The following is a 14,548-nucleotide window of genomic DNA, read 5'->3' on the forward strand; positions in this document are numbered from 1 at the left end:
TTGGGCCTATATAAGTTCTTTTGTCACTGAAGTCGCTTTGTTAGCGATTTCTTATACCCCTACACAACACAAGAGGAAAAAAATAAAACATATAGGCACACACAGAGCTGGATTATCCATAAGGGCACTTGGGCCAGTGCCCAGGGGCACCAACCATTCACAACCACTAGGGGGGCACCACATGACAAGCTTAAAACATATTTTTCATAAATTGCTATGTTATTAACTTGAAATTTTTGAAGACCACACATAACTCATTAAGTAACACTAATTTAATATTAATAATAATTTATAAATAAATAAAGATTACATGACCACTATCACTCCCTCCCCCTCCCCAATCTGTCGGAGTTGAGTTGGTCCACAACAAGTACGCGCAGAAGTGTCATTAATTTTTTTAAACGGCTACAGAAAATGAATCTGTTCTGACGATTTGTGCTGCCTTGTCAAAAAATGCTACCGTAGCACGAATCGTTTACAGAGAATGTCGAGTAATATTATAAGAAGTGGAGACGATAACAAAGAAAAGGACTTTGGGCATGTAGTTGCTTGTGCGAAATCAAGGAAGAAGCAGTTCTGTTAAACTTAATATGGCCTTCTTAGAGTTAGCCTATATATCGAATTATACCGATCCGATACCAGCTCAATTTCTATAACTCTGTGTTGAACTGATAATCACTATTTGACTCATGGCTGAAATTAAATGAAATTTTCTCCAACGCTCCCCAGGTTGGCAAAAAACGCATCTCAAAATGCATCAGATTGACGCACTAAACATATTTCCTTTCACTAAACATATTTTAGATATATCGAAATCATCTTCCATTGCGATTTCCCGTATATGTAAATATGTTTAGATCTTCACAGTGAAAGGTAAAACTTCCGAAATCTCTGTGTAAACAACGAGTGACGTAGACGCTAAGCGATCACTTCTGGTGGAACGTTGGACATGGTTCAGTTCGGTTCAGTTGGACATCTGATTCAGATCGTTTAACAAGAGGTAAAAACGATATAAATACTGTTCGTTTTCTCACACAAACCGCTCGTTTCTTGTCTTAGGCCATCAATGCATACATTTACGAGCCATTAAATCATGTTTAATTTGGACTTCTCTGTGCATGCTCTTTGATGTGGACTCCCTAAACCTCCATTGTATGACTGACAGACAACAATGGTTTGACCGAAAAATGTCAATATTGAAAATACTACGGAAACAAAGACACCTACATCTTGGATGTCCTTGAGGTAAGCTAAAACATATCAAAAATTAATTTCAAAGTGAACTATCATTTTAATACGGCCTTGGGCACTCAATGTGCCAACTTTCAGAACACGGTAAGCTATTCTATTCTGAACGTTGATTGCAGTGCGTTCCACTACAAGGTTTGGTTCTTTTGACTAGCAGTTTTATTAAAGTGACAGACAAACAAAAAGTAATTATTTACTCACCCGCATGTAATTTCAAACAATGAATGTCAATTAGCCTAAATAACAACTAGGATGATAACTGGATTTTTTTTTTTTTTTTTGATTAAACACAATGTAGTATTCTTGTGAAAGTTTTTCATACTTTTTTCCACAAACTATTGATTGAAAATAGTATCCCTAAGCAGTATTAAGTAGCCTATTGTCAATAATTGTGTAGTCAGTAGTCAATAACATCTTTAACTGCAGCACATTCAGCTTCAAGTTGAGTTATTGACTCGTTAAGGGTGTATTAACACATGAATGCAGATGTTTCTGGACGCAGCCTGCAGTGGGTGTTGACTGTGCTTAGTGGGCGTGTGCGGGGCGGCGCTAGGACCGCGCGGTGTGCCGGTAGAGAGGCATCGCAGGCAGAGCAGCTGAAGCGGCAGACAAAGACACGGAGAGCAGCGCGATCCTGCAGCATCCACGCCCACCCACACACACTCACACAGCAGCAGCAGAGCACTGTACCACTGGTAAGTCAAACGCCGGTACACTTTTACTTTAAAAGGAAAACGTGTTGATCGAAACGTATTTCGTGTAGTTATGCTAATGTCTTGTGAGTTACTTTAATGTCAGATGCATAAAGACAGATTTTTGGGAATGTTAGAGGGTGACCAGTCAGGTGGTTCAAGGTTCGAGGCAGGCAGCATGCCTATATATATATATATATATATATATATATATATATATATATAACCATATGTTTCTACATTTAACACATCAACATAAGTGATAATAAAGTAAAATATAGGCTAATAGTAAAAAAAAGAAACTATATCTCTTTATCTCTATACCAGGAACATTTTGCCCTAATCAAAAAATGCTGAAGGAATGTGCCGCCTACAGGATTTCTAATCTGTAATCCATACTAAAGGGATCAAATAAGAATCCTCAAAAAATCAATTAAGATCTTATGTCCTGGTATATGTTATGTATTTTTATTACAACTGTAATGGAATAACGTCTTGTTACTGGACAGTTAAGAGAAATCACAAACTCATAATTTTTTATTTTTTTTTAATTGACAAGAGATATTTTGTCCTATTGGGAATCCCACAGGAGCTATAGGCTATTGAAAAAATTGAAAAAATATTTTATAATCTTACCAGAAAATTCCTATCAGGGTCATTTCGGGTTAGTTCTTGTCCATTTTAAATTTATTCATATGCGATTTGGTTGCAAATGTGAGTGGAACTTCTTGTCTCTGGGAGACTCAAACTGCAGGATACTCTTCTCTAATACTCAGGAGGTTGCAGTGTGTGTGAGTGTGAAGTATAACACACATCCTGAATTTGCTGTAGTGCAGCATGTGCCAAAGAGACACAATGAAACAGGCTCGCAGAGCACTCTGGGCGGGTGTATGGGGGGAGTGGGGTATACGGACTTGCCCCTGGAGACCATTTGCTTTCACTATGACCAATTTTATCCTTCTCGTTGTGTGATGTGTTACTGGTCTGTATACACTGCAGCACAGTGTGACATCACAATTTATTAACCAACAAAAAAAACTCAATGGGAAAAGTTTGAACCTGTCATAAACGGCAAACAGACATTTGGCTTATGACTACGTTTACTGGAGGTCTCTCCCTTACAAAAGAAGTACCATGGTACAGTGATGGTTTTACATGGTATACCCAGACAGCAAACTGACATTGAATCAACGTGGAAACGACGTCTCTCATGACATTGAAACAACGTTGATTTGCTCATCGAATTAACGTTGAACCAACGTCAGACGCGGCATTCTTCAAAGCTAAATGAAATCGAAAATTGGTTTGCTTTCATAACGTTGAAACAACGCGTTGATTTTAAGTTGATTTTCCATTAGTTTTGAAAGAATGACGCATCTGACGTTGGTTCAACGTTAATTCGATGAGCAAAACAATGTCAGATCAACGTTGTTTCGATGTCATATTTCCACGTTGATTCAATGTCAGTTTGCTATCTGGGTATGGTTCTGTTGACAAAAAATGCTTTCTTTAATAGGGACTGGGGCTTTCAATAAATCACCATAGTTGTCCAAATGACTTTATATATATACTTTATATATACAAATACATTATATTCGAATTCTCCTGAAACCAGACGATAGCTTTGTGTGAAGAACAGATCGAAATGCTTTTGTTTGGACATTCTGCTAAACATCTCATATTGTTTTCCTAGGATAGAAGATTTTGGTTGATTGGTAATGAGATGAGAGTGAGTAAATGATTTCAGAATTAGTTTTTAAGCAGTGGAGGAGCTGTCTGTAATACTGAACCGGTGACACTAGGAATCTTGCTGATTCAGTGCATCTCAGTTGCTGGGTTCTGGTGTATGACTGTGCATTTGAGTCATCTCTGCCCATCATGGGGGGATGTGTAGGAGCCCTTGTGTCAGCTGTGGCCCAGGCCCAATCCCCCTCTGCACCAGTGATGGCCGTATAAAAGCACTCGAGGTGTGTAGTGTGTTTGTGTGACCACAATAAGGATGTAGTCCCTCTTTTTTTAAAATACTGGTATAGAGGGACTCTGTCCATAGGATTAGACAGACTCATAAATCAGCACTAATGCACTACAGGGAGGGGAATATCTGTGGGCCACCTCAGTCATGGGCGTCGCCTCAACATTTTACACAGGCTTTTTGTAATCAAACCTTGAATGTCGCATCACATCTAGTGTGCATGTCGTTTTCAAATTCTCTCGCTTTATACGTTTACTGTGTGCTGTATGTCTTTTGTTTACAGATTTCTCAGCATTATTTTGTGTGTAATCCAAGGTGAGGCGAGAGGGGTAGTAGCCAGGCTTTAATTGGAAAAGCTGCTGCAATCCCTTCTGGCAGTCACACTGGACACAAGCCCAGGTCTAAATGCCACAGACCGCCCTATTGGCGAGACAAACCCCCCATACCATTTGTGCTAACTAATTACCACAAATGCATAATAACAACAGTAGAAATTGCTAATATTAATGATATTTTTAAATCCTATTGGAGAAATCTTGCTCATGCGTATACCTCAAATTGTGTGCAGGGAGCGATAGTTCACCCAAAAATGAAAATGATGTCATTACTCACCCTCATATCATTCCAAACCTGTAAGACTTTCGTTCATCTTCGGAAAACACAGATGAAGAAATTTCTGTCCGTCCATTGACAAGTACCACTTTATCAATTCCAAAAATTCGTAAATCGCGATTTAGTCCAAATTTTCTGAAGAGACTCGATCGCTTTAAATGATGAACAGATTTAATTTAAGCTTTTAAACACAAATATACGTTCATCAGTGTACATAAACCGAGGTTCAATGGTACTGGCTTGACGTGCAAGAACAAACCTCATTGGTTCTTGAGGAATGTGTTGCGTAACACGAGAATGAACCTCATTAGTTCTTGCATGTCAAGTGATCATGCTTGAGCTTCTGTGTGATTTGATGAATGTTTATATGTGAATAAAGGCCTAAATTCAATCTGTTCATTATAAAGTGATCGGGTCTCTTCAGAAAATGTTTGACTAAACCGCTGAATTCATATAGATTCGTTTTACGAATCTTTGTTACAGTTGCGTAGGTTTCAATGTTCGGACAGAAAGCTCTCAGATTTCATCAAAAATATCTTTATTTGTGTTCCGAAGATAAACAAATGTCTTATGAGTTTGGAATGACGTGTAATTAACCAATTTTGGGGTTAATCATGCGTTTTAGCTTGTTCAGAACATCTTAGGAACCACATAACAAATGTCGACCACTCAGAGCATGCTAGCAGTCACCCAGAACCTAGCAACAGCATAACAACCATTCAGACTTAGTCACTGAAAAAAGCCATATTGTCTACTAATCTAGATATCAAAGTGGACGCATCCCCATCAAGGTCTATGGTGGTTAAAACCCCAGAAAATGTAAAAATGTAGTCTGCATAATCACTTTAAATGTTTGGAAATGAACTTCATTACAGAATGAACTCTTTCTTTCGCTCTCTCCGTAATGCCGTGTTTTGATTTTGGATTGGGTGTGAGGAAGTCAAATAAGCTGACATGTAGCAACCTAGCTCTCAGAAATCCCATCATTACAGGCTAAAGATAGTGGAGGTCAGGCTGTGGCTGCTGATTAAGGAGCTAATTGAGGTGTCGTCAAGCTAGGTAGCACTGACAAGCATTTATAGGATTCCTCTGACTAAGTCAATAGAATTGGAAGCACCTTAGCCACTTGACAAGTCCTAAAGGATTTGTCTGAAAGTATTGTGAATCTGTGCTATGAATATAATAACACACATTTTTCCAAAATGCCAATGAGACTACATACAAAGATTAAATGGAGATGTCTGCTTTTGCCTCTTGCTTTATAGTTTTTATCATTCGAGACCACCTCAAACCCCCACCCACCCTAGTGATTTCGCTTATCTCCTCTAAAGCTTCAAAAGCCAACTCAGCGACACCAACAATGCTCAGATTTGTCAAGATGTCCGGAATCTAATTATCTGAGATTTGGTATGCACGTCTTTTTTATTAAATGATTTTTAGGAGAAATACCTGGGAAATCAATTATAGTTAAATTAAACATGACATGAGAATTTTCCTGAGATTTGAAAGAGCGGCCTTCTAATATTTAGATTATTTTAGACAACTGTTCTTAAATGCTGATATGGATTTGTCATTTCATATCAAGCCTTAGATTAATAAACCATGCTCTGTGTTTGCTGCGTGTCAACACTTATGGATGAGTATCGATTTTTAAGCCTAATCTCAGTCGCTGAGAATTGTTTTTTGATTTTTGTATTGTTTCCCTCACTGAAGTCAACATTAAATCAAAATGGACCCTATTGACTTTCTTGAAACAAATTCCTGTGAATGATTCAGTGTATGTTATTCCAAAGGGGAACATTTTTTTGTAATTTTTCATTGAACTGTAAAACTGAAAATGGCTTTTTGGCTAATGTCACCTAGTCAGTGGACACAACTGATTAATGGTGATTAGCTAGGCATTATTTTAGGGTACTGTTGTAGTTATGCAGCCTTTCTAAAATCTTGTCATTGGTTAAGTAATTTAATGCTGGTTAAGTGATAATGCACATCCAGCTGGTTAAAGCGGAGGGGTCTTGTATCACCCTGAAGGGATTTATTTTGCGATAACAACTATCTGGATGTACATTATGCCACTTATTACATGACTACTTGCCACATAAGTCATTTTAATTTAACACAAAATATTGATTTGAGTTGAGGTACTTTACTAGCTCACTGAACTCAAATCTTCCGCGACCACGAGTAAAAACAGTTTTGAGCAGTTTTGAGCCAAGACAAATGAACACGTTCAAACAAGACAGACATTTAATGTACAATTGTACTAGTTTCTGTCAAGACCACTATAGTCAAATACGATTGACAATTAGCATACAGTTAGGGTTAGGTTGGCGGTTTGGCTTGGTTCTGGGCAATAATAACTCCTTGCGCATCCATGCAGCTTAGCATGGATAAGAGCAGGAAGAACAGCGATAACCCCCCCTTAGGGTAAACAGAACAGAACCAACATGAATGTATTGCAGATATCATTAATTCAAGATTTTAATTCAATGGGAATAAGAATGCCATACTGACTGGACGAGAGGAGGAGCTGGGGATGGAGGAGGGTAAGCTCCTGAGAAACACGATAGCTGTTGATAATACTGAAGGAGATTATATATGGATACAATGATAGGTTTCGTATTCCTTTAGGTAGACATGGACCAACTGAGAGTCAGCTGATGCGAGCTTGACTAACGCAACCTGCCAGAATTGAGGCTATGCTTTATTACACAACTTTTCACCACATAAATGATTAAGGGGTGATAATTATCGTTTTGAGAAAAGAAACCGTTTTTAAAATCGGATCTGTTTATTATCTTATAATCCATACATTGTAAAAAACTCATTTTAGCAAACGAGACAATCTTCCACAATCTTCTACTATTCATACTGACATATTCAGGATTTTCAGATGATAATTTCTTTCACAGACATCTTGTACTTTGTAATATGAGCATGCAACTTTACATGTGGACTTTACAACTGGTTACTGATTTGTTACCCAGGTTGTTTTCTGTTGTAAAATATAAAGTAGGTTAATCACTTAAATAGTCTAATACTGCCAGAGCTCTCTCTTTAACTCTGTTGTACTGTTACTTTCTTACTCATGCCAAGCAACTAGATCAAATCAAGGACAGTTGTAGTGTTTGGCATTTCCGGTGGCATGATTGCAAATGATCAAGTCTCACGGCCTCAAGTCTCATGGAGGATCTCCAGGAGGATTAAAGGAGTGACTGGAGTTGTAGATGAGGTCTGGAAGAGTTTGGTTCATGTTGTGGACAAGTCAAGAAGACATTATTTTCTGCGCTGTGAAAGATTTTACACTTTGCATGCACTTCCAAAGGATGGAGACTCAGGCTCAAATTACTATGGTAGAACCATCGGCATCGCTGCTGTTTGTATCACTGTATAAACAAGTGTTGGAGAAGCTTAGTTACTGACACATGCTGTAAGCGGTGGACCAATCACAACAGACTGGACCATCTGACCAATCAGGGCAGAGTAGGTTCATGGAAAGGGTGAAAGAACCTTTAAAATACAGTTCTATGGAATTCTGGAAGTTCTAAAGGCTTTTACTGACAAAAAACACTCAATATATGCAAAGAGTCAGTATATACCATGTTGACCCTTCTTCTTCATAATCTCTGCAATAATCTCTGGTAAAATGCTGGAAATCAGCTCCTGGGCCAAATCCTGATTTACGGCAATCCTTTTTAGTGAGAAAACCTTATTAGTGATCAGAGTTTATCACAATTTGTAAGCTTCTGCTTGTCTACTCGCCTTTTGAGGATTGACCACAGGATCTCAATGGGATTAAGATCAGGGGTGTCGTCTGGCCATGAATCCAAATTATCAATGTAATGATCTACGAGCCACTTCATTATTACTCTTTCTTTGTGACATGGTGCTCCATCATGCTGGAAAATGAACAGATCATCACCAAATTTCTCCTGGGTTGTTGGGACAAGTTGCTTGCAGGACTGCAGCAAAGTTAAGACTCAGGAAAGGAGGCGTGAACTATCGAACATTTTATTTATAAAACAAGTAAAAGAGGCAGCCCCTCACGGACGAAAAAACCCATTAAGTCCCAGGCCTGGTCCTCCTCCTGCAAGTCACTCCTCCTTTAATCATCCTGGAGCTCCTTCGTGAGACTTGAGGCTGTGAGAGTTGCTCATTTGCAATCACGCCACCGTCCTTGCTCCGTTCCACCGGCTCTTGGCCCCGCCCTGTTTGCCACATACCCCCATCACTCCATGCAAACCAGTGTGTACCCTCAAGACTACGCTCTACTACCCACCTCCGGGGAGCCAGTCATGGTGGCCGCAGAACCTGGGGGTAAGGACAGTCCGGAAGGATGAGGAGAGACAGAGGGGAGAGTCCTCCAAACCACCAGCAGACACTCCATTTCCACCGCCTCAAGTGTCCTTAGTGGCAAATGCTGCACTATCCAACTCGATGGCACAGTGACTCTAAATGTTCCGAATCCGATCCAATCTGACTTGTAATGCTGCCCGAATCATACACTGTTCCTTCGTTGGCCAGAGGAGAACTGGCCCCCGACTGAGTCTGGGTTCTCCCAAGGATTTTTTCTCCATTCTGTCACCAGATTTGGTTCCTTGCCACTGTTGCCTTGGCTTTTGGCTTGCTTAGTTGGGGACATTTAATATTCAACTAAATTATTGATCTGCCTTACTTAAGGTGGACGTTGAAACAATTTTCTTCTAGAAACAAACTTTGTTGTATTATTTTCATGTTATCACTGCACAATCTGTATTGTAAAAAGCGCTACATAAATAAAGGTGACTTGACTTCCCCACAGCAGCGAGGGCTCTATGATAGCGGTCCCTCTATCCTCCAAGGTTGCGGCACCAATGTAACAAGGTTTAAAGTTTAGGGAAGAAAGAGGTGGAACCGGTGAGCGTTCAACTTACTACTTAACAATAAAATAAACAAACACAAAACGAAAGTAAATTAGCTGCCCCTCACGGACAACTGCAGCATATAAACATAATAAAAACAATTATGGCCAAAAACAGGACTGGTCCTCTCTCATCCTGCACTGTCATAACTCCTGGAGGTGTTACCTCCGTGAGACTCAGGTGACGCTTCTTTATTCATGGCAGTGTTTCTGAGTAGAACTGTGATGGATTGATGGCCTTAGGATTTTTCACTCTTGGCATGACACAGGACTCTTGGTAGCATTCGCCTTTTCTTCTCTGGACAATCAAATTTCCAGATGTCCTAAACAGTCGGAAGAGGGCTTTATTAGAGAAATTAGCTTTGCACCAGACTCCTGCTGTCCAATCATTGAACTTCCGGCAGAATTTCAGTCTACCCTTATTGTTTTTCTTGGAGAGAAGTGGCTCTTTGACAGTAGGCCTTTGTGCAAAAGTCTTGGCCTCACTGTGCATGCAGATGCATTCACACCTGCCTGCTACCAATATTGAGCAGCTCTGCACTGGTGGTGACATGATTATGTGGCAGACTCCTCAGGAGAAGATGGTCCTGCCACTTGCTGGACACTCTGTGAAGTCCTGAAGCCTTCTTCACTGCAGTTCATCCTCTCTCCTTAAAGGTCTTAAAGGTATGGTAAATGGTTCTTTCAGGGACAAAATCCTTTTGCAGCTATTTCTTTCCGCGTGAAACCATTTTGATGCAAGGCAATGATGGTTGCACATCTGTCTTTTGAGGCAACACAAGAACACAATGATTGGAAGCACTTATTCCCTCCTTTTATTGCAATAAACCTGCTCTTATAATCCAAAGAGAATGATAGTGTGATTTCACCTAGTACTCATTCACACTTTCCAGTGTGCTGATAATATAATAGGTGAAATGATGTTAGCTGGTCATTTTGTACCAGGGTATTGATTTTTGTGTGTGAAGTAATTAACAAAAATTTCTCAATAAATCACATCATTTGATGTATTCATGTCCATGGCACAAACTACGCAAAATATGCATTAAGTTTTATACTTAGCTGTTTGAAGGTGGGTGAAAAACTTGTTTTAGGAAGTATTAAAATGAAAGGGATGGAATCAAACACGGATAGCGATGAGTTAACTCCCAGAATGGCAGTAATCCATTATTAGAGGGGTTGTATTGTTATTTAAGTGACCATCCCTCTCCAGGCGGAATTTAAACAAAACCTTTAATCGACCAAAACCAGGACACGGTGTGATATTTGCCAGACAGGGAATAGGGAGCAGGAGTATTGACAGCAGGCGGTTCTGCAGACAAAAAGAGTTAAAAACATATCAGGACATTGATGAGTAGTTATTGATTTGGCTTTGAATAGGAGTCTCTCTCTCTCTGTAATATGAGGTAGAGTGGTGTAGCTATATTGATCCATTGTTGGTTTATGGGGGTATGGAGGATTATTTTGAGGGAGTGTGTGCTCAGATGGGAGAGTGCGGTCACAGAATGAGAATATTGACCAATTGCTGGGATGGCAGAAGGTGGCTGGGAGGGGCAAGTATAAGTTGTAAAAGTCTTGTTGGGGGCAGGAGACCTCAGTGACAAAGAGATGGACAGATGACCACTGTTTATTGAAATCAGATGGGGCATATGTTAATGTGCAAAGTACACACACACACATCGTGTCTGGTTTACTATCTTTGTGGGGACTCTCCATAGATGTATTATACTGTATTATACAAACTGTATATTCAATGCATTCTCATCCTTTAGCGTCATATACGTAGGTGATAAAACGGCGAAATACTACGCACATAGCACCCATTATCTTTAATATAACGTCAATAACGCTGTGGATAGGTTTAGGTGTTGGGTAGGGTAAGGTAGTCTGAGGCTATGTTTACACGGAAACGATCTGAAGAGAAAACGCAAAAGTGGCATTGTTTTTTCACTTTTTATTCTGCGTTTAGACGAGCGTTTTGGGTGTGAAATCCGCGTGCAGATGGTGACGCAAAAGTCTGTGAAATTCAATGTAGCATGCACTCCAGGCGGCAAAGAGTGCATACTACAACAACACCAAGCCCGCGCGCCTGCGTACAACCTTCACTGTCAAGCAGACTTTTGCGTTTTTACCGTTTACATGGGAACACGGCGGTGGAGCGTTTTGAAGATTTCCACTCTGGAGGGTGGTTTCATTTTTTTGCGTTTTTAAGCCCCCAAAACACCATCGCCGTGTAAACGAAAGGCACATCCGATAAAATATTTTTACGTTTTCACCCGTGAGCGTTCTTGTGTAAACGGGGCCTCATATTCACGCTAAAGGATTTAGGACGCCTTGGGTTCGCGAGTTATATTAACGATAAAGGGTGCCATGTGCATAGTATTTCACCGTTTTGTCATATAGCGTCACCTATATGACGCTAAAGGATGAGAACGGGCTGGTATATTCTATCCACACACTATATAACCCATTATATATCCCTACCCCTAAACCTACCCAGATAGCAAACTGACATTGAATCAACTTGGAAACATGACATTGAAACAACGTTGATCTGACATTGTTTTGCTCATCGAATTAACGTTGAACCAACGTCAGACGCATCATTCTTTCAAAACTAACGGAAAATCAACTTGAAATCAACGTTGTTTCAACGTTATGAAAGCAAACCAATTTTCGATTTTCATTTAGCTTTGAAGAATGCTGCGCCTGACGTTGGTTCAACGTTAATTCGATGAGCAAAATCAACGTTGTTTCGATGTCATGAGAGACGTCGTTTCCACGTTGATTCAATGTCAGTTTGCTGTCTGGGTACCCATCATAGAAAACTTTCTGCTATTTTAGATTTTCCAAAAATATAATTCTGTATAATTTATAAGCTTGTTTCCACATAGGGACCAAAATAAAAAAAAATGTTCCCATAATGTCACAATTTCCTGATATTACCATACTTGTGAAAACATTTGGTCCACATAATGTAGGGAATATCAGCAGCACACATACACAAATGTGTGTGTCTAGGACTTTGAGTGCATTATCAAGCATGCGTGCCGTTAGTGTGTTTATGTGAGTGACTTTTACATTCTTGCGCTTGCTTAATCACTTTATCCTCAAAGAAAGGGTGATGTGAAAAGATACAGTTGGAACTGCAGTAGAGACAACTGTCCTTTTCTAACACTCTCCGTCTTTCACTTTCTTTTATTCCTCATTTCTTTTGTGGAGGGTAGAGAGAGTTTTGTTTAAAGAGAGCAGCTGTGTTTTCAAAGTTCTGGCCCTGGTCCACATGGAGCTCAGTGGCCAGGATCTGCTTTCCTCTCACTCTGGACTTTAATCAGAGAGAGAGAGACATAAACTCTCTTCCAAAAACTTGTGAGCTGCCTATCTAGACATAATATCTGTTACAAAAGCTAGGCAGCAACCTTATGCTACCTTCCAAGATATCAAAATTTTTTTGGGGGGTGGCAACTCAAAGGTTGCCAATAAATATGCTCAATGAGGAAATCCAACCAAGATGGAGTATGAATGTAAACTAAATTAAATAGTGCAATACAAATTAAATGGATAATTTATTTGAATCTGAATGTGCTATGTATTTTAATCCTTAAAGCATTGTGTTGTGCTTAATGTGCTGTTTACGTATAGTACTATTTTGTGTATAGAGAGATCCAGATAAGTCATTAATGAGGTTCTGTTTAGGTTAGGATGCTCCCTTAGAAGATAGATGCTAGGTAGATAAGACAGCAAGACTTGAAACAGACTCAGAGAAGACGAAATATGTTTTAGCCTTCATTAGACTTCATTTAGTCTATTATCACACAAACAATTAGAACTATTAAAACTGTAGATGGTTTCACATGCTTTCTCTGATCCAGACATTTAAGGCCAACAGCAGTCCATGCTGGTCTAGATGGTTTATCAGATGAGCCACATGTTGGTGGAGCTAAAGTTGACCTGTCATCTTGGTCAAGAAAGGTAAAGCTGGTCTGAACAAATGATAGCTGGTTTGAAACAAGAATGCTCCAAAACTAGCTTGACCATCCAATGGTTTGACCTGGTTTTCCCACTCTCACAAAATTAGTTTGTCTCATTGTTTAATTCTTTTTTTATTATTATTATGATTTTTTTTTCATGTATGTTTATTTGTTTTCAGTTCTCCATGCATTTACAGAGAGTTTTTACTCAGCCTATTCTAAAATAATTTTAGAACATCAAATTTACATGTATGTAAAGGTTGCATTGCCACTGGCTTATTTTACAAACCTGACAACTTCTACAATGATCTCTTTCCCCAGCTCACTCCTGAAAGGCTTTTTTTAGGGCCCAAGCCCTGAAGGGGCGAAGGCCCTATTGTTTTCCTTGGGATTATTAGGGCCCAAGCCCTGAAGGGGCGAAGGCCCTATTGTTTTCCTTGGGATTATTTATTATTTAGGGCCCAAGCCCTGAAAGGGCGAAGGCCCTATTGTTTTCCTTGGGATTATTAGGGCCCAAGCCCTGAAAGGGCGAAGGCCCTATTGTTTTCCTTGGGATTATTATTCTTTAGTATTATTATTATTTTGCTACCTTTTGGGCACTTTTGGGGCCCTTAACGTGCTCGAAAACTCTTGAAACTTTGCACACGGGTCAGAACCCGCGGCCATCAGAGCCGGGCTGAAGATGGTACCCGGGCGTGGCAGGGCAGCTCGTCAGCGCCCCCTGGAACGGGGTCCGAACACTTGGTCCATAACTCAAACACGCTTGTATGTAATAATATGAAACTCGGTACACATGTTGATCTCATCGTTTCATCTATACCTCGCGCTCTTACTTTTTACCCCAGCCCAACAGGAATTTGGCTATTGAGGTTTGTTTGTAAAACGCTCGCAATGGAATGTCAAATACTCCTCCTAGAGCTTTGATCCACATTCGACGAAACTCGGTCAGCGTGAAGTCAAGACATTGAGGATGAAAGTTTGCGAGGGGATTTTTTATATCTCGAACGGTTTGTCCGTGGCGAGGAAACGAAATCATGGCGAGAAACGTGAAACAGGAAGTGTGTTATAACTTCAGCATACATTAACTGATCTTGATGAAACTTCAGCAGTGTGTTCGCTGTAAGAGGACGATCACATGGATGTGACTATTGTG

The 14,548-nt window shown here is 39.8% G+C and overlaps 1 protein-coding gene across 1 annotated transcript in view; it reads left to right on the forward strand.

Moving 5' to 3' along the window:
* The first annotated feature begins 1,809 nt into the window (after positions 1–1,809).
* Positions 1,810–14,548, forward strand: part of LOC120472027 (neuronal migration protein doublecortin) — a 93,091-nt gene continuing 80,352 nt past the window's right edge. Inside the window, exon 1 of the mRNA XM_039662016.2 lies at positions 1,810–1,943. The gene's annotated coding sequence lies outside the window, so the exon portion shown is untranslated. The remainder of the gene's footprint in view (positions 1,944–14,548) is intronic.

This window comes from Pimephales promelas, chromosome 4 (assembly GCF_988280905.1).
Source record: "Pimephales promelas chromosome 4, fPimPro1.hap1.1, whole genome shotgun sequence".
NCBI lineage: Eukaryota > Metazoa > Chordata > Actinopteri > Cypriniformes > Leuciscidae > Pimephales > Pimephales promelas.